The sequence below is a fragment of the Pteropus medius genome, unplaced genomic scaffold (assembly GCF_902729225.1).
Source record: "Pteropus medius unplaced genomic scaffold, Ma_sr-lr_union100, whole genome shotgun sequence".
In the NCBI taxonomy this organism is placed as follows: domain Eukaryota; kingdom Metazoa; phylum Chordata; class Mammalia; order Chiroptera; family Pteropodidae; genus Pteropus; species Pteropus medius.
The window spans coordinates 7,738,090-7,760,099 of NW_024350926.1; the positions used below are offsets into that span (position 1 = coordinate 7,738,090).

At 36.0% G+C, this 22,010-nt stretch overlaps 1 protein-coding gene across 2 annotated transcripts in view; it reads left to right on the top strand.

Annotated features, from left to right (window-relative positions):
• Positions 1 to 22,010, top strand: part of HNF4G (hepatocyte nuclear factor 4 gamma) — an 89,505-nt gene that overhangs the window by 16,727 nt on the left and 50,768 nt on the right. For both annotated transcript variants that reach the window (XM_039841905.1, XM_039841906.1), the window contains exon 2: positions 17,394 to 17,448. The gene's annotated coding sequence lies outside the window, so the exon portion shown is untranslated. The remainder of the gene's footprint in view (positions 1 to 17,393; positions 17,449 to 22,010) is intronic.

The window sequence follows — 22,010 nt, forward strand, 5'->3', positions numbered from 1 at the left end:
GCTGTGTATAGCGCCTCAGACCAGCGATTCTTTTCCTAGCTGATTATTCTGTCGCTTTCTTGCACATGTACGTGAAGAGTCATATACAGCAATACCGAGAGCAGAAATCAAACAGCCCCAATGTCGTCAACAGTAAACAAATACAATAGTGCTTTCATTCATGCAATGGGATACTATCCTGTAGTAGGAATGAATGAACTAGGAGCACACCATCGACGTGGTTGAATCTTAGAAACAAAATTGAAAGAAACAAATCAGAGAAGAATATATCGAATATGTTTCCCTTTATTTCATTTCAAAAACTAAAAAATCTAAATGCTTTTTACATAATACATGGATATTAATTTTTACATAATACATGGATATTAATACATGGATATTAATTACACCTATAAAGAGAAGAATGGGAATAATGATCAAAATCTCACATTAACGCTTCATTCTTTTGGTATGTACCTGGCAGGTAGGTATGTGATCAGAGGCACAGACAGGGCTTCACAGACTGTCAGTATCTCAGTGTTTCACTTATTAATATTGAACTTGTACGTGCTTCCTTTCTTATATATTTCACAATTAAAAATAATGTAAACTGTTCCTTGGAGACATCAGTATGTTAGGTAATACCCTTGTATTCATAGAGCTTTCAGATAAAGTAAAGGTAGACATTAATTCAGTAATTGCCATGATTCTAGGCTTATTGAAAGAGAATTAAGTGGTGCCATGAGACAGTGGAACAGGCGAGATGATGTAGTCAATTCACGTAATGTACAGATATTTATAAAATATGTATGTGCTCATTTTATCCGGTATTCATTCACTTCTGTGTTACGGTTACCAATTTAATCTTGAAACAATCATGTGGTCCTATCACGTGTGCTCGTACGTGGTTTTTGTTGTCTTGTGACTCACCGCTTGAGTTTACACTATCAAACTGGTGAAGCTCTATTCAATGAAACGAGTTCAGTGATTGTGAGCTTGGATAGTGCAGCAAAGTCCAATGACTCTTAAAGCTCCTAAATGATGACCCTCCGTTTCTGTACTTACCCCGTCAAGGACTTGTAACAAATGGTCTGTGAACTGGCTTGGGTCTACAAACCACATGTCGATGTATGCACCTGGAAACATATACCAGAATATTTACAGCAGCACTCTTTGTAAAAGCAAAAACCAGAAACACTGCAAATATCTATCAGTAGTAGAATGGATAAATTCATTGCGGTATGTCCATGTGATGATTTATTATAAAGCAAACATTCAGTAAAAAAAAAAAAAGTCAAAGAAGACTACATTATGATACTATTTTTATTTACATAAAGACCCAAACAGAAACAACTAAATGGCACTTTGTAGTCATTAAATCCTAGATATGTGGTAAAAGTCAAAGAAATATAAGGAAGTTTTAGCATAGGGTATTAATTTACTCTAGGAGTAACGATTCAATCGAGGAAAGTTACCCAGGGCCTTCGTTTCATTATTATAATTAACTGAAAAAGTATTCAATTTTATTTTATATATAAACTTATTTATATTTTATATATATCAGAGGTTTTATAGTAAAATTACTAAAATTATAAATATGCAAGACTTAGAAAAAAAGGACTTTTCTGAAAGACCCGTAAAAAGATGTAACTAGGAAGGTATTACTGACAGGGAAGACCCAGGATCATGGAGCTTTGAGTTCACACGAGGAGAAGTATTTGGTCCACTTCCGATCAGAAAGATGATAAACAAAATAAAATTCAAAAATTAATGCCCATGAGAGACAGGAGGTCATTATTTTATACTGAGTTTCAATATAGGGATCCGATCATGACAACATAAAAAACTTTGGTCTTAGGGTGTTTTGGGACAAAAAAGGTACAAAAATGTCCACATTCACTGAGTTGGTCAGCCCCGTCAGAGGACAAACACTCCGGTCATCATAACTGAAAATCATGACAGAGATCAGGGGTGGTGAATCTCAGGGTCTGCTACTTAGTGACCTCAGGGTTTTAATCAGATCACTTAATTGCATTATCCACTTTTCCAGTAACTAAAATGAAAATAACAACAGCATTAAAAACTTCTTAGAATCATTGCAGAAACTATATGAGAGAACATATTAAAAGTCTAGTGTTATCCATTAGTGGACAAAAATTATTTCTTAGCCCCACTCCAGTGAACAATTCTGTGAAATTAGATATTTTTGCAAGTTCGTTTTTGAAAATGAGAGCATATGGTACACGAAATGTTGTAGTGTGGTATTTTTTTTCACCTATGTTATAAATATTTATCTGTTAATCTTTCTTTGTAGTTGTGATAAATTAATTAAATAAACTTATTTTAGATTTACCACTTGACAAAATAAAATTTTAAAAAGCATCTCCCTCATTTCCTACTCCCCCTAAAGTTAGAAACTAAATGTGAATGAATAAAGGTGACCTTCTGCACTGAGTATTGATTGAATTCTACAGCTATAATAATTAAAGTGCTATGTCACTGATCTAAGAAAAAAGAATACAGCAATAGAACAATAGAAAAGCTCCGAACGGATATGAATGTTTATAAATTTATAATACACGATTATATGATATAAATCTGAACATATAGTTATCATATGTGTTATTATAATACACTGATGGAGAAACTATTCAAAAAGTATTGCTGTATGGATGCCATTTAGAATGAAAAATTATGAACGAAATATAAAGATAAAAAAACAGAAAAAGAACAAATATGTATCTGATCTTGGAATAAGGAAAACTTTGTAAGTGTAAAACAATGTAAGAAACTGTAAGAGGAAGTCAATATTGTAAAAACTATATGTAAACATAACATAAAAGTCAAACACCACCTATGGACATTGTTTTCCATAAACATTACAGACTTAGATTTAAATCTCTACCATACAAAGAACCCATAAATTCAAAAAAAATTCTCAAACTTCAATGAAAATGACAAACTTAAATAGCATGATTTTATAAAAACTCGGCTTTCTTGGGCCTTTTCTAGGATGAAAAGTATGCTGCTGATAGCACATGGTCCCAGAGTTTCCCACAGAATGCTCCCCGAGTCTCTGGTGTAGGTTGAATGATATTTGTGTTTCACGTGGTCAGATGAGAACGCAGGTCATTTCTATCTTGTTGCTTTGGCATTTCCTAGGGTAGCATTGGACACTTCTTTTTGTAAAGGGCGGATAGCAAATATGGTGGGATTTGGGGGCCATATGGTGTCATACATTTCATTCACATTCAAATATCATAATAATTTCAAACAATTAACAATCAAGCCTGTAATTTTTTAGTATTACTAATAATAGTTAATATGGTTAATCAAGAATGAACATTTTTAGAAAAACTGATTAAATCAAGTAAATTTTGATGGAATTCGTTCTATATGTAGGCATGTTACTCACTTAAATAAGGATTGTATTTTTCTAGCATACGTATGCTCTGTGTGGCTGCTTCTATTTTTCCATGTTGCTAGCTTTTGGTCCTACATGCCTATTGGTAGGCCACCTTCTTTTCCTTTTAGTTTTAATTTCTGCCTAGAAAGAGCCTATCTCTGACATCCTGTTCATTTTAGTTTCTGTCCCAGCACCATTAAGATTTCAGCTTATTTAATTGAGTTTCCAATTTTAGTTGCAATTAGAGTAGATCAGTAGCACAAAAAGCATTTGCAATGGCTCACCAAATATTCTTTCAAAATATGCGAATTCTAGCTTTTTTCCTTTTATACTCTCTGATAATAAATTTAGTTATTCTTTATCATGCTATTTTAAGAAAGGTGGTAATAGTCCATATATAATTTATTGTCCAAGCTAGAAAACTTTTGAGACCTAAATGGTTGCCATTATTAATTATGCTTGGGCAACAGTAAAAATTTGTCACTCCCTTGTGCGAACCTGGATACTTGATCACCGTAACAAGAGTTAATTATATAACCAGTCAAATTTAATTTTAGTGTTCAAATGTAGGATTCGTTATTCAATAATTAGGAAGTAATCACAAGCCCCTTTTAACAAAGCATGTATGTTGGAACAATATTTGATTTTAGTGATAGCCTCTGTTGGAACAGTGACATCATAAAGTTTCATTTGTACGATATATTATTCCATTTTGAAGAGGGTGGAGACTGGGAACTGATTTTTCTTGTTTCCATATGGAACATTGGTGAGTTTATGTCATAGATCCAACCTGAAATTCAGCATTTTATTTACTAATTCATCTAAAATTGTCATTTTCTGACTCAAAATTGTCCATTTCTTAGAATTCTGCATGTTCTCTTTGTTTTCTTAGTACTATAGTTGAGAAATAAGATTTTAATTCCTTAAGAGTGATATCATACTTTAGAGAGAAAGACAGAGCTGCTTCAAAATGCAGTTACCGGGGTCAGCTTAGTTCACTCTCTAGTTCAATGACGTGCTACAGTTTAGTCACTTATCTAGAGTTTCATTATGTGAGCCTCAGCATATGACTTATCAGAAGTCAAGCCCTTTCTTATTCCTGGGCTTATGCAAATCGTCAAAAGCTAAATTTGTGAATGCAAAGTATCTACAGTAGTTGTTAGGGAGGATGCCTGTCACCGGTTATATGAGTCTGAGTTCAAGTTTATTTCTGCTAAAATTATACTATGAAAACCTGACTTTCTTTTGAAAATGTTAAAAGAAAATGGAATCTGTATAAAGTTTCCTTATGCACATGTTTCATTTTTGAATACTAGCTAGTGCTTATGTCCTTAAGTTTAATTCTTTCCGTATATTATTATTGTTATTAATGAACAATTTCATGGCCTGTGAAGATTTTTGAATATGTGACTTATTATTAGAAAAATAATTTAGAATTACAGGGGTCGTTATAGGAAGGAGAGAAGGAGGAAGCCAGTGTAACCTTATGTCTGCCAAACAAAGAATTAGACTTTATGATGGGAATTTATACAATATTGCTTTCTCACGGGCTGCATAGAATGTTACTCAATGACTGACAGTTGGAATGAAATAATATTAGAGGTGAGGAAGGCCCAGTGCGATCATTCTGCTTCATTCCCTAATTTTACAGAAAACTGATGGCCAGACAGTATTGTTCCCGACTTTATGTTTCCATGGCACTTTTTCTACCTGTTTATTGGATTTTTATTATCTTGAAGGCTATGCCCATAGGTTTGCTTTCCACTGGAATGAGGAATTGTTGAAGGCACGAGTTGATTCTCATTCGTTATAATTCTTGATCACATTGCCTAGTCTATATTGAAATAGATATGTAGGGTGAATTAATGAGGAAATGAATTATTCTATTAAGTAAATTTTAAGAGATTAAGTATGCCCACCATCACTCAGCTGGGTGGCAGTAATGCCAGGCCAGTTTAACCTAGACTCTCGGTTGTCTAGGTAATTCTAATACCTGCCACCCGACCCGTGTTCCAGGGTGGTAGTTGGCATCTGTGCTGTTCCTGGCTGGAAGCAGAATTGCATGGGCACCAGTGACATTGATTTGGGCCTCCTGCAATTAGGTCCTTGAACTGCCTCAGTAGTGGGTGAGTTAATTCATATTTCTGCTCTCAATGTTTTATGTTTTATTTTGCAAAATGAAGAAAATAATATATATATCACATAGGATGGCACTGAGGACGTCAACCATTTAGTACATTTCCTAATACATCCTAAGAACTGCAACTGCTTACTTTCTTGTCCTGCAGTCACACTGGCCTACCTGAAGCTTCCAGAATACTGGAGATTGTTGCTATTAATCAGCCATGTCAGAAACAGCCCGAATCCGTGCTATCTTCTCATCTTCTTTCATTTCTCTTCCTTGTACTTAGCAGTCACTGACTTTCTGCTATATATTTTTACAGTGCCTGTGTGGCTCACAAGAATGAGATCCACGAGGGCAGGGACTTTGTCCTCTTTATCCACTGCTTTATCCCCAGTGCTTAGAAGGGCACCTGGTCTATGGCATCATTAAACACTTGTTTTCGTTTGTTTGTTTGTTTGTTTGTTTGTTTGACTGAAGGAAAGGAATCGTGTAAGAAAATGCTACTATTAAGAATTAGGATATTTAGAAAACTCCTAATATATGTATATTACTATAAATGTTAACATTTCGGAAGGAATGACATAAGAATGTCAATCATAAGTGAAAAACGAGATGTAGATTTTTGTGTTCCTTCCACCCTGTTGCTCCCACACCATTGCTTTTGTGCAAATAACACATTCCTTAAATGCATTTTTCTATTCCATCAAAAACTAACCAAATAATTCATCTTCCGAAGTAAGTGTATCAACCCTCAAAGCAATAAAACACTAACTCTAAGTTTTGGGGAAAAATTGACGTCCTAAGGAATGAATACTGTACTCTTTCTGAGGACACAAAATATAGTTTTTGAGAACATAAAATTTATGAACTTTTTAATTTTTATTATTTTTATTTTTTTGGTAGAGTATTCTTTTTTATTAATTAATTAATTTATTTTTTATGGTGACATTGGTTAATGAAATCCAATAAGTTTCAGCTGCACACTTTAATAGTAAGGCATATATATATTTACACTGTGTGTTCACCTCCCATTTATGAGCGTTTTTAAACTTAGTGTTATATTCCATAAAGCTCTTCCATCTGTCTCGATTCAGAGATATTTTATTTATTTTGACGTAGTCACATTGCTTCTGGATGGATAGGAAGGGATTAATAATTTTAAAATGTTTCATAAAATGTTGGTATCTTTAGTTACACACATACCCAACAATGAAAATCAATGTGGTGAGTAACATTCAGGTACTTTATGCTCCAGAGAACAATTAAATCAATTGTTACAACCTAGTGTTTCCTGTTATGCATGAACATGGAGAACTATAATTTTTCTGGATAATTCAGATTAAAGTATAGCAAATTGAAATGTGCAAGTCATTAAAAAAAAATGTTCTACTAACATTTGTCTTGATGAATTATTTCAGTTCTATGCTGGATTTTTGTAGACACATCCACAATGTCATTGGATTAGTGAAATAACTTTACAAAACTCATAGAAGTGATAACCACCTCTATATTTTCCAGTAAGATGTTGAAAAGATGTTTTAAAATAACCATAATGCACTGTTAACACAATTTCCTTTATAAGTTACTTCTGCTGCTTTTAAAATATTGGTAGTTGCAGTGTGCATATTTTCTGTATGAAGACTGATGTAATCAGATCGCCTTCAAAAAACTAACCAAACAAAACTAAACAAAAGCAAAAAATAAAAGTCCTCATTGAATAGAGTAGTAACTGTACAGAATTAGGTATTTTAAACAACTGCGAATTGTATGAACTTCTCCACCTTATGAACATAATTGACAGAGTGGATATGGGAGCTATTTTATAGTTCCCTCTAAGAGACCCACTTGTCCAGAAGAACACAGAATTTTATAAACATGTCCAGAGCCTCATGTGTTTAAAAGGCTCATTTTCTTCACTTCTGAGATCTTATTCTCTGTATAAGATCTCATGTGAATTATTCAAAATTGCGTAATATTTGTATTATAGCTGAAGAAGTAAATAAAAAAGTACAGAGTTAATTTTGAATGCATTAGGCACCGAAGATTTAAAATATTTAAGAGTGGTTTGAGGCCTGACATGTAACATAAGTCAAGAAGAGATTTATAGGGATGATATAAGTGTTTGCTGATTTGTATACCTGATTTTTTTTTAATTTCCTATTTTATATCCCAGAAAGCATAGTCCCCTGAAAAATGTAATTCTTTCTTTGTTTTATTGGATTATTTAGTTTTCATTTCAAGTTTATATTTGATATTGTTTCATATCTGGGCCATTTTTAGGCCTAATTTCTTTTATTAAAACATAGAACAGAAATAATTGGCTCTGCTATTTCCTTAGAAAGTATAAGAAATATAGTTTTTACTAGTATGGTAACTGTTATCTATTCCTGATATTCTGAAGATGATACAATTAACACTGTATAGCAAAGCCATGTAGAATAAAGAATCAATTTAATGAGTTAATTTGTTTAAATATTTGCCAAGTCTTTGATATATCCAGAACGGGACCATTGACTAATTAAATAGTGTAGTCATTTACCAAGTAACTGAAGTATTCAGAACACATCCCACAGCTCCGTATTCTGGCGCTAGATTGTCCTACAGGCCAGTCGTAAGGAAACAAAAGGGACTTGGTTTTACTGAGGAAGGCGAAGGTGTGCATTAGCCCCCTGCCACCCTGCCCGTTTTTGGTACAGGCGGGTCCCCATGACCTGTTAAGTAGCTTTATATGACCCCATCTTGGCCTTAAGATAGGAAGGAGGTCCGTGCCCACCATAAGCCATACGCCTTAGACCTGCCCCTCTCTGTAGCCCTGAGGTAAATCTTTCTAGGACTGTTTTCTAAATGAAACTGAAGTTGTTCAGAATGAGACAGCAAGTACTAGAGCCAGAGTTAAAGCCTGGATCTATGTGGCTAATGCCATTTTCCTAGGTTTTACTCGGGATAATTTGGGAAGGAGCCCCTATAGTTGAAAGGTGGTTGGTGGGTGACATCGGTAAGGTGTGACATAACAGGTGGGCCTGAGGTGCTGGGCCCTCAGCATCCTCACCGGGCTGGATCCCAGAGCCTCAGATAAGATGACTAATTAATTGATCGGGAAGTGACCATGGGTCAGGTAGCTGGTAGGGCAGTGTTGCTCAATATAGTCGATAATTTTATGAAAGTAAATCTTCGCTATTATTGCTGCGGAAACTAGGTTATCCTTCTGGGGGAATTATCGAAATGGGTTTATGATTAATGCAGTCTATAGACTGACAGAGCAGTTATCCTTACCAAAATACAGACACACATGCATTCATACGCTCACAGGTTGGCATTCGAGGGCAGGGTTCATGTTGCTTCAGCATCCTAATCGAGTCAAGGAACACAGTATTTATCTCACGTATGTTTTGAAATCAAAAGCAAAAGCTAAAGAGAATAATGACAATTCTTGCTCTATTTCTTTTTCTGAATGACTTTCTGATATTTTAACTACTACTTGATATATTAATGAAAAAATGATGATTATCTTAAAATGTATGTTTTAAAGGAAAGTGGTAGTTTGTATCTAAGGCAGTGAAGGTTATGAACTAGCTATTATAATTATATTCAGAATACAACAATATGAAATATTACACATTTTTTATTTTTCCCATTTTTAATTCACTTATAATAACTACATTCATTTGACATTCATTTAACAAATGTCTTTCTATCTATATCTATCTATGTATCCGTCTACCTAGATAGATATGTTGGTATCTGTCTAGATACCATCCATTTATCTATCTTTTGCACCCTCCAAGCAGGATGGGATTATACAAAGAGGACTCATATTCCCTAATAGGAAGAAGCTTCATGGTAGCTAGGTAAGCGATACAAATAAAATTGAATAGAACGCAGGCTAAATAATAATACCAAATGTGTCTTGTAGCAATGTATGACTACATCCCTTGTCAGTATGATATTCTTTAAGTGTCATGAGTTCTTAGGTGGGAGAGATCACTGCGACCTGTCAAGAATAAGGAGCCTAGTTACTTGCAGAATTTTAAACTTGTACCTGAATTTTTCTCATTATGTAGAAAACTATTTTGATTTCTCCGCGCTAAACAAACTATATAAAATATGATCTGGAAATTGATAGCAACATAAAATAAGGTAGTGGATTTGTCAGGTGATAAGATCCTAGGTAATAAAATATTCAGGTCCTGACTTCAGAATATCGCTTGTATAGCTGTGTTTGTAAGTGGATGTGTACTTTGGCTTCATATTAGCAAGGAGAGGTAAACTCCTCTATGTCATTGTGTAAAAGGAGTAACTAATTCGTGTATGTGTTCATTCAGGTTGTGTTTGTTCATTTATGCATTTAATCATATGCATGTTTATTCAAACGTCCGTCTTAGTCCAGGCTGCTCTAGCAAATTACCACAGACTGGGTGGCTTAGACAGCAATTTATTTTTCATAGCTCTGGAGGCCGGAAGTCCAGGATCACGGCGCCAGTGTGGCCAGGTTCTGGCGAGAACCTTCTTCTGGGTTGCAAATAGCTGACATCTTGCGTGTCCTCACATGGCAGAAGGAGAGCTAGGTAATTCTCTGGTCTCTTCATAGGGCACTAATGCCATTCATGAGGGCTCCACCCTCATGACCTAGTCACCTGCCAAAGGCCCCACCTCTCAACACCATCTCGTTGGGATTGGGGTTAAAACATAAGAATTTGAAGCAGGGTGGGACACAAATATTCTGTCCATAACACCTCCTGTCTATTGGAGTGACCGAGACACTGATGGTGTGATGTCAGCGTGGACAGGCGCTTATGTTCAGAGTGCTAGTAGTCTAGAAAAGCTCCCTGTTTTTGGACCGTGAGCTCATCTGTATGTGTGGGCATACATACTATATGTAAATCGTCATATTCGTATATGAAACTCTGTAAGTATTCAATGAGCACCTACTAGCTTCATACAAGATACAGGGACTTTTCCATTTGATGATGTCTGCAATTCATCATCATGTGCCAGATGAGAAACACCGAAAGCAAAAGCTTACTCAGACCAAAGCAAAAGAACCACGTAAGAGCTATACAGTCTTCTTTTGGTCAGTATCAGTAATGGTTCCCTAAAGAGTCAACTTCAAATAACGTGGTTTGAAGTGAGGCACATTCCAACAAGAAACCATACCCCATGAAAAATAGGGAGATAAGCAGGAAAGCATTTTCCCTTCGTCCCATTTCATACTCTCTGGAGTGATCGTGCTTCTCCTTGAGACAGAATGTTTGTGTGGCCTTCGCCTGCTTGTGTGGCCTCTTAGGTACTGAGTGACTCATGCCATGTCATGACCCTGTGCACGGAAAGCCCAAATCAATACATGGCATCTGAGGGGGAAAAAAAATCTCTCTAGATACACAGAAAATTCCTGAAAATGACTGCTAGCTAAGTGGTCTGAAAGAGCTAATCTTGTTCCCTACAGACCTAGTTAACGAGACAGTGCCTGGCCCTGTGCCGAAAGGTGGACATTGTTTTCAAATACAGTCCACTTATGTGGGGAGATTGTGGTGACAGAAAATACTTATCTCTTTTAATTGAGTTTACCACTTAATCTATAAACATAAACCATGTTAAAGGATGTTTGAGAAAAATAAGCTTGAAAGCCAATAGTAACTTCCCAAACCAGCCAAAGGTTCTCAAAAGACAATAACGGTAAAATTTCATTATACAAACTTCAAGTGGGTTTTTTGGGGTTTTTTTTTGTTTTTTGTTTTTTTTAAAACACAGCCTTTCCAATGAAAATGATGAATGCTATTCTGATTCTAATTGACAAGTGTTATATATAAAAGAGATCTTGCCTTAGTTCTTATCAAAACTGTGGGGATTTCCAGTGATGGGACAATATTCTGTGGGTGGAAACATCTCAGAAGAATAGAGAACTTATCAGTATTTACTTAGGTTCTATTACATTCAGGGCCATAAAAGCAACTACACTCATAAATTTATAGCCAGTCAAGGATATTGCCTCTTCCCCAAAGACGCTGGATATTAAAGAAGTGGAGAGAATGAGTTCAAATCATGAAGTGGTTTCAATATTGGAGCCATTTTCCACCTTCATATTTCAACTTGTAGCCAGTACATTACGAAGAATCACTGGCTAGTGAACTTTGAGGGGTTTGGAAGCAAAACACAATCTTAATCTTCTTTTTCTTACTAATTTTATTTTCATTTTCTTCTACAGTTGTGACTCGATAATAATATCTACCTTTTAGTGAACTCTAACTGTAGACAAACGATCACACTTCCTCAAATGGATGTTTTTGTAATTTCACATTTGCAGGTAAAGAAAGCACAGGCTCATCGAGATTAGGAATCTTGCTCAAACGCACAAAGCAGAAACAAGACTTGAGCCCAGATCTTTCTGATTCTGAGGCAGATTCTATATTAGATTCCTACGAACTGAGAGGCTTGAAATGACACGGACTTATTATTTTATAGCTCCGGAGGTCACAAGTCCAAAAAGGTCTCACTGGGTTAAATTCAGAGTGTCAGCAGAGCTGTAGTCCTCTGGAGACCTGAGGGAGAAGTCATCCCCAGCCTGTCCCAGCTTCCCGGGTCCTCCAGTCCCCGGTTCACTGCCCCCTCTTCCATCTTCAGAGCCAACAATCCCGTCCCTCGGGTCGCTGTTTCTGTCATCCTGTCTCCTCTTCCAACTTTTCGGACTTCCTGTTCCATCTTTTAAAGATCCTTTTGATTACATTGGGCCCATCCAGATTATCCAGAATAATTTCTCCATTTTAAGATTCTTAACTTTATTATATCTTCACAGTCACTTTTGCCATTAAAGGTAGCATATTCACAGCTTCCACGGGTTAGGACACCTTTGGGAGGCTATTTTTTTCCTACCACCGAAGCTAAGGGGTAAACATAGTACAGCATTATATTTTTAAATTGATATTTTGATTTAACTTGAATCAAATTGTTGGTCTACTGTAACTATATTATAAAATATAAAGTAGTATAAAATGATTATACTACTATAATCATTTTTGTGATCATTGATCTTATGGATTATAATATTGGTCTAGTGATCACAAAAATGATTATAGTAGTATAATATAATAGAAGTGGCTTTGAATCCAAAAAAGTTTTACTCCACCATTTCCTAAACTCATGCATCTCTTAGGGCTATTTGTTTAGCATCGATAAGGTGGTAAATTATACCAAAATTTATTCCTTAGAACAAATGAAAGCATGCTTAAACACATATTATAGATATTCAATAAATGCTTGTTCCTTCTTCCTCATTTTTAGAAAATAACAATGAGAGAGCAGTTCAAATAGTACATGTTGCATTCTCATGTCACAAATACTGTCTGATAATAACCTTGCAAAAACTTTATTTTCTAAATATGTTAAACATTTCATAGACCTTATCTTTATTCTCAATATTTTTTCTTTTTTCCCCTCTGGTATTCAATGCCTGTTTGCTTGTTTTTTTTCCTACAGTATTAAATATGAGCATTTGAATTAATTCATTAGCCTGATGATGGCTTTTTCTCATTCTGTTTTTGGTACTTACTTTATTAAGTCGTGGCTTCTTTGTTGTTCGTTGCTCTTATAAGTATTACAACTAGCTGTTTTATGCAAAATGGATCCTGTGTCATTCTTTTAGAAAAATTTTTTTTTCAAATAATTCACAATTTCATGTTATAGGAGAGCTATAATGAAAAGTACTATCTTTGCCTTATTTCTTCATTCCCGTCCGATTCTTGGGAGCAGCTATTAACTGCTGGTTTTTAATTCTTCTTCTTCAAAATGCTTCTCTGTAATTCTTGACCACATTCTTGTCAACTTTAAAACGAGATCCTCGGCTCCTGCTGTGAAAGCTGGGGATCAGTTCCTCCTCTCACCCCATCTTTCCCTGCCTTTCCTTTTAGTTTTTGACACTGTTTTTAGTTTTGTTCTTGTATTGATGACAATTCATTAACTCGAAATAACGCAGTTAAAAGTTCATTTCTCTTTTTCGACAGGTTTATCCTCTTCACTTTCTAAGACAAGTTGTTAATATTCATACTCATTTCCTGAATGTTTTCTTCCTTCTTTGGCTTATTTTTGGTCAATAAACTTTTATTTCCGTGTTGTCAAGCTTGCTTATATTTACATATTTACGTTCTTTTTATAACCACTACCGAGTCTTCTTTTTTTTTTAATATGTTGACTCTAAAAATTGGAAACTTGTAAACAATGTTGGCGTTTCGCAAACATTGTCTAGTGCTGAGTCGCGTGGTGTGCTATATTCTTTGAGGCAGCTCTGCCTTAGGAAACCTAAGACATGCTTGCAGTGGGGCGGAAGGTCACTCTGTTAAAAAGAATGCTCTTTGTTTTTGCTTATTTTTTAACTCAATTTGCTTGAAATCATTTCACGTTTACATCTGCTTTATATCTTGGCCTTGGCTTTTAATACAGGTTTGTTTTTATCCTGAAATTTCAAATCGTGTTTCTTTTTGTTTCCTGCATTAAATTCGCTGTTACCTTATCCTCATTTTTTTCCCCTTCTAAGTTTCATGCTGTCTCAGATTTTTCCACCCTGGAAACTTCCCTCATGGAACTTTACATATTTTTAAAAAGCTCACAATGTACAGTATCATAACATTTGAAAAGGATATGAGTGTGGGTCTTTTTTCACTTATTGTCTTGGGGCCTGTTCAATTTTGAAACATATTCCACTGTAGTTTGGAGATATTTTCTAGTTTTTTTTCTTTGATGATTTCTTTGCCTTTATTTTTATTTTCTCATTCTCATTTCTATTAGTTGGACCTCCTAGATTAGTTTTCTTTGTCTCTTTTATTTCTTATTTTTAGTCATTTTCCACTTTTGCTCTTTACATAATAAATATTTTCATTGCTTACTTTTTGGGCTTTTGGTGCATTTTATGTTTTGGTTATTAGATATTTAATGTTTAAGATCTCTTTCCAGTTCTATAATTATTTATATTATTTTTTTAAACTATAAAATATACAATACATGCATCAAAGCAAGTAAAATGTTGTCTTCAAGATGGTCTTGACTATTCTTACTCTTTTGAATATCATATGGATGTTTAGAATGAGCTTATTTACTAAAAATCAAGCTTGGGTTTTTATTGGAAATACTATACCTTTATTGATTACTTTGCAAAGTGTTGAAAACATTGATTTATGGGATCATATAATTCATGAACGTGATATATCCCTCTACTGACATCTTCCATTTGGGGCTTTCTGCATACATATAGTTTAACATGTAGATTATAATTTTATAGAAAACCACAGTTTTAAGAAAAAAAAAAAACACCTCTGGTAGGGCCCTGGCTCCCTCATACTGCAGGATAAAATCCAGATGCCTTCAGGATGGCATCTAATGCCCTTTACACTTTGGTCTCGGGGCTTTCTCTGCTGGGGAGTATCCAGCTTCCATCCGTTCTGCTCCATCCACCACTCGAACTCTATGGAATGCTGACTTCAAACCGTTTTGCTCTTCTAGATAATTCTCTCACTGCTGGGCTGTCATCTGCTTCTTCTCCTCTCAGTAACCATCAAATCACCTTGCAGAATCATTCAGACCTCACCTGTGCCCTCAAGGCTTGGGCAGACTCGCAGACTCAGTGATCTCCCGGGGTCCTCTTGGGATTCTACCCAAATATCCATTAAAGAATTTCTTTCTTGGATTCCTTACTTTTGGTTATAAAATTATTCAAAAGTCTTTATAAAAACCAGATGACATATATAAAGAAGAAAGTTAAGTCTATAGTGATCTCTGCTTGAGAGAATACTGTTAACATTTAGGCATAATTTTTTTTTTTTTAAGGTCAGTTTATTTAACAATATGGCGTAGGCATTTTTTTTTCAATTACATTTTTATGTAAAAATTAATCTGTTTCTCTTTTACCCTACATTGCTCATTTCTCGAAGGAGCATCTGTTCTCAGTTTATACCCTATTTTCAGGGAACAGTGTAAAGCCTGGCAAATGGGTAGCATTTAATTAATAGTTTTATGAATGTTAAATGAAACAGGAGTATATTTCTAAGCCCAAATGATTCAGTGCACCAAAAAAATGTAACTATAGTCAATGATAAATCCCAAAAGTGGTTAAATTTTTACCAATGTCTGGGCTTCTTGTTATGTTAAACATCAATTTTTGGAACGCTGGCACCGAGACAAGGCAATAGTTATGCTGTAATTCAGTGTTAATCCTATTTTCCACTATTTTGTCCTTTGGAAATTATTTGCCATAAGGAGTCTAGTCACAGAAGGCTTTAAATATTGATCAAATAATGTTGCAGCCTTCGTACCAGTAAAGGACTCAAGGGGTTAAATCATTCTAGTATTTTTTTTTTTTTTAATTTCTTCTTTTAAAGACATATAACTCCTTTGTCTGATCTCCTTATGGTCCTTGTCACAACCGTGCGGCTTTTAATCACTCATACATTCAGTGAGTTACTGCACTGCTGGACCCTTAATAATGTTCTAGTTTGTTTGGATGATCTTCCCAGTAAAGTTCTGACAGCTTCTCGCCGTAATGGGGAGACAATCAAAATAAAAAATGCTTGAAGAGTTCGGGTAGTAGAGCATGCTATTTATTCCTCACATGGTGCAAGGATATTGAAATACTGACTTTCATCCTTTTGATTGAGTTTGTGATGAAATCCAAGAAAAATTGAATATTTGAATTATTCTACTGCCAGTCGGGACTGTATATCATGAACAGAGAGCAGGCGTATGTAACCAACTCCTGTATCATAATCTCAAGGCGTCAGATTGTCCTTCTTTTTATATGGCTTTCTATAGTACGTCTAAGCAATGAATTCATTGTATAGCCCTTTTCTATTCGCAATTACTGCATGGAATTTTACAAAAATATAAAATGTTATCTTCAGCGCACACTGTTAAATTAGTTAATAGTAACAACAACTCATATCGATCGAGCGTTTCAGATTTTTCAAGGTGTTTTCCACTAAATGATCTCATTTGACTCACTACTCCTCGTAAGTAAGCAGTGGAATTATTATAATTCTCCACCTGTTCCATACTTTCTGCCTCCTTACCTCTTATTGTTTCCCTCTGCTCTTAAAGAAGGTAATTTGGTGTATGGAAAGAGCACAGAGTATGAATTTAGTTATTTTATTCCATCTTTGCCCCATTGGGTTACATTGTCATTGGGCAGATCACTCTCCTTTCTCTGAAACTTGGTTTCCTAATTGGCAAATAAGAATCATGCTGAAGTATGCTTCTCAAAGTTATGAGAATTAAGTCTGTCAAAAAATGAGGAAAATGAAAACGAAACAAAACGAATGCGATGTCCATGTTAGCATCTTTTAAGGGAAGCTTGGGATAATGGAAAGGTAACAGAAGCCTCACTCCTTCTTAACTGGGCATTTGATGAAGTTATCTCACCTTTCTGAACTTCATTTCCCTCGTGTAAAATGGCCTAATCATCCATCCTGTGAGCTGTTGAGTAGAAAAATTAAGGTAACATATATACTGATCCTAAACAGAGTTCTTGAAACGTAATAGTGTGTGCTCTATTAAAAATACTTTTTCTTTGTTCTGTCTTCCTCCTTCTAGCCCTCTTTTCTACCTCTTCCTACCTTATTCTTCTTTTCCCACCTCAGTCTCATATGGCAGAGAAAGATGGAGCATGCGATTGTAGAACCTCGAGATTTAGTAATTAACAAATTTTCTTAGCATCAAGACCCTTCTTTGTTTTCTAACAAAATCGTAAGCTCCAACTGAGCCTGCAGAAGGGGATCTAAGCCCCTGTCCCCCACTTCTGAGTGAAGACCACTTACTGTCATGCTTTAGAACCTCCACCAAATCCTAAAAACTTTGTGCAATAGAATTTGGAAACCACTGATGCGGTTTATCCCTCTCATTTTACAGATGAGGAAGCTGAATTTGAAAGAAGTCGAGTGACTGGCCTGAGCTTGCAGAGCTGGTAAGTGGTGAGCTCCGGCTGGGACTCAGCTGTTTTTGGCCTTTACCCTGTTGTTCCCCTTGCTAAGCGAAGGCACAGAGTACGCGTGTGTCTGATTAAGATTCCTCTCTTGAAGGATATTACAATCTATTCGTGGAGATGGAATTGAGATATAGAAGATGAGACGTGTACGGTAGTATGATCAACCTCTGAAACGGTTGGAAGAGGTAAAGACTTCAAGAGCAGAGGGACTGGGTGATCCTTGTCGGTTAGGGATGAGCACTGTGAACTCCAGGAGGGCGTGGACTCGTTTGCACATTGTCATTTCATCCCAAGTACACAGAGAAATGCCTGACTTGCAGCGGGGGTCATCACTCATCTTTTTTCGTAATATGAATGAATGATTGGCTTAAGGATATAATTGAATCAAGTTTAGAAAAAAGAGCAAGGATTTTGATAATTTAGGTCAAAGTGTTTAAGCTATGGGTTGCTCTTCATTATTGGGTTATGAAATAATTTTAATGGATCACGATTTACATATAAAAAGTTACAAAGTGTCATATCATGTGTTAAATTTGAAGATCTAATTGACTTTATTAAGCGATTCATGAATCTAGTGTCTAGATCTAATTGACTTCATTAAGTGATTCATGAATCTAGTGACTAGAAAGGCAGTCGTAGAGGTCGTGTAGAATTGAAGCTTTTTTTAGGAAGAAGGGAGATATTACCAAAAGAAAATGAGGGATTATTTTGGGGCTGAGACATCTTTTTGAGAGATCTGGAAGGGTTTTTATCATGCAGACTGCCTCTTCTTTCTATGGAGAGAGAGAGAGGGAGAGAGGAAAAGAGAGAGAGAGGAACAAAAAGGTGTGTGTGTGTGTGTGTGTGTGTGTGTGTGTGTTGGGCGGGGGCTGGGTGATGAAGAGGGCCCACGTGACAGATGACCTTACTGGTGCTGGATCAGAAAATTCCAGACTGGTTGATTAAGATTATATTTCTGGGAGAAGTCGAACTGTGATTAGATCAGGTATTCAATCTAGGTTTGCTATTATGGACTTTTGGCACAAGTGACACTATTTTGGGCCTGTGATTTTCTCTTTAACACATGAAAATTGTTTAGACTCATAAGTGCTACTGACATAAAACACATGTATAATTAGGCTCACGTGGATACTTGGTCACAATTTAAAATGCATGTCTCACTGTAGGTCATGGTTTTTAGACAAAAGTAATAGTCAAGTTCGAGGCAGGCCTGGGATGCTTTGTGGAAGAATAGTGACTTTAACAGTTTTGCTACATTGAAGTGAAAGAATAGAGAAATCAAGATAAAGTTTATCCAGAGAAGGAACATTCCATTGGATTCTTCAGCTATTCAGGAATCACTAGGAATTTTCTTTACCCTCTCCTGTCTCCATCCTGTAAGTAAAAAGATTTAACCAAACTACACTGAAAGAAGATTGATTCATCAGGAGTGGATACGTTGTGTTGGAACTGGGGACACCAGACAGGGGACTACGCGAGCGAGGCAGCACAGGCTGGAGAAGCTGTGGTCTTGCCTGGTGACCGCTGGCGGAGAACAAGTGTCTTGGCATGACCGTGGCAGAATGACGAGACAAAAATGAGTGGACGATGATGAAATGGAGCCCACATCGTAAACAATTCTTAGAACTACTATCTGAGGAGGAAAAATTAACTAAAAATGTAGGGTAATAGAGTTAGAAGAAGGTTTTCGATAAGATAAGGAAGAGTTGGTCTCTGTGGTTGGCTGGGGAGGAGCAAAAGAGAAGCCCCGAGATGTAGACGAGAGATGAATCGAAGAAGACGTCGGCATTCCGAAGAGTTTACCTTGGAAGGGTAAATCTGTCAAATACACTAATGTCACGTGAAAAATTGTATAACGTTGCGCATTCTCCATATTACTTGTAAGTTAAAAATTTAGAAAGAAGATGAATATTTTATGGACATGGTGGAGTTTTGAAATCCAAAATGTCCTTAAAGCTACTTAAAATGAATTCGATAATGATGACACAAGTTCTAAGGCTAGAAATATCATTAAAAAGGGTCGAAATGCGTTTCCATAAGTTGACTATTTCTTTTTGACTTCGGTTTGTCTGCCATTCAGAGGAATTTCATAGGTCAAGAATTATAAATAATTATAATTTAAATAAAAAGGCCACTGCTTACGTTATTTATCTAGAAAACAAAAATAATGCCTCTTTGTTGTTTATTAAAGGGAAGTTCTGACAGCATTATACATGTCCCATGAGCACACATGTATGTGAGTTTACATAAGTAAGAGAGAGAGCATGGGCATAAGCGCGTTTGTGTGTGTGTTTGTGTGTTTGTGCGTGTGCGTGTGCGTGTGTAATGAAACTGTATCTAGGCACGGCCAGGTACAAAGGTCCATCATTAAGTCTCAGAACTAAACAAACATATGAGGTTATGATTATTTTATTGAACTTTCTTATTTTATGACCCACTAATAGCTCATGGATCAGTTATATTGATGGCACTGGAAACCTACAGCTTCAGTGAGGTTTTTAAAAATTTATTCATTTATTGTTTTTATTTTAAAGTGCTAAGAAGAAAATGCCCAGTTCCCAAAGTTATTTTTCATTTACAATGAACCATAGGAATACGATTGATATTACAGAGGAGGAAGTAAATATGTTAGGTGTATATAACCGGCAACTTACATGTGAATTTTTGCCTTTTGATTTCTAATGCAGATTGTCTAACTTCTGCGTTTGAATGATGTCGTACTGTCAATGTCACAATCAGACTTATGTTGCTTTTTACACTCGTTAGGATGAAGTTCTTGGCTAAATTAACACGCTTGCATGTATTAGCATTTGTGAAGAGATAACATAATGAAGCACAATTTTGAAAATTTGTCTTCGTTTTGTGTTTGCATATACTGTTATTTCTTCATGTCATGTTTTACTGAGAATTCACAGAGTAGGCCCCCTTTTCTGTGGAACCTTCTGTGGGAACTTGTAGACAGCTGCTTCCCAAGGGGCAGGCCTGGATGTGGCCGTGCGTTCCAGTTTAGTCTTCCCCAATTTGCCAACCAGGTAAGTCCCTTAGCCTCCTCTAGGGCCAGGTAAACAAACGGGTCGGGCGAAGTCCAAAGATACCTGCAGTTTCACAGAAAGAAGCCTCAGGAGTGAGGAGTCAGGGCCGCCCACCTAAGTATTAAGACTCCTAATATTCACGAGTAGATTTAGTTTGAAAACGAAGCATGAAAGTTTTATTTAATGTAGTGGTTAATGATTTGGCTTACTTATCTATTGCAAAAGAAAATTAAAGCCTTAGTATTTAGCTTTAGAATTGATTAGACCCCCTAATCTGCTTGTTTCATCAGAGTCTCATCAGCTTTACTGATAGCACCGTCACTGCAGTTGGTAGGTGGCAGTAGAAGCATTTGCCGGTTTGGCTTCTAGTGTCTTCAAGATTTTGGCTTATTTTTTACCTTATTGTAAAATTCAAAAGGAAACCGTTTCACTCGATGCATGCATGGGTTCCCCTGGGTCAAAACCCACCCCTAAACTTTGAAAGGATTCTTAGGTTACTGTTTTGAACGTGAACTTTTAGTGCTAAAATATTTATTAAAATCACACTCCAGAGAAAGAAATACCATTGTCTGTTGAACTCTGTATATTTGGAAGCGTATCCTTCAAGTCTCTTTGTACGTACGGAAGTTGAAGAACAGTTCATGTCTGCGTGACCAAAGTTAGAAACACGTGAGCAGGGAGCAGAAAGGCAATGGATGAGAAAGTGGGAGAGTATCTCGTAGAGAAAGCAGTAGAATATTTCCATACTATTTTTTGAATATGTAAATATTCTAAATAGAATCTATGTCCGCGTGAAATGAAACCAATATCCAGAGCTCATTATTCTGCTAGACCTTGCGGTTTTTTGTTTTTTGTTTTTTCTTTAAATTATTACCTTTTGCTCCATTATAAAAATTACTAAATCAAGTTATGATTCGTGAGCTTACATCTATTTATTTTGATGATTCTGGGCACAGAAAGAGAGAACCTTTTAAGGGAACTCTTGGATGCGAGAGCTTTAATAATGCTTCCGCAGGCATTCTAAAGTCTGAAAACATAATAAAAAATATGTGGATTCTAAAATCCAGGTCTTACACAGTAGACTTTTTTAAACAAATGTTTTTCTTACACTGAAGACGTAAAATTTATCACAAAGTAAGAGCTAGATGTTGATCCGAGAACGCAAGAACTATGAGTCCACTCTACAAATCGGAGAAAGTGACTCGTTAGGCTCTGGAGTTCCCACATGTGATACAGTGAGCTGAGAATGCATTTGTATAAGATAAATTTAGGTTAGAATCTTGGTCTTGCCAGTAGTATTTGTCTCTGCTCAAGTTCCTGTACCTTTTTAAGTCTCAGATTTCTCATCGATAAAACTGGGGGTAGTCACACATCACCATAGAGGATATGGTTAGGTTTAAATGAGAAAATGGCTTTGCAAAATGCCTGGTGTAGAACCGGCCCTTTTAAGCACTGTTTTCTTTTTTCAAACGTAACTCTCTAAGTCACCCCTGAGACGGTTATTAGACT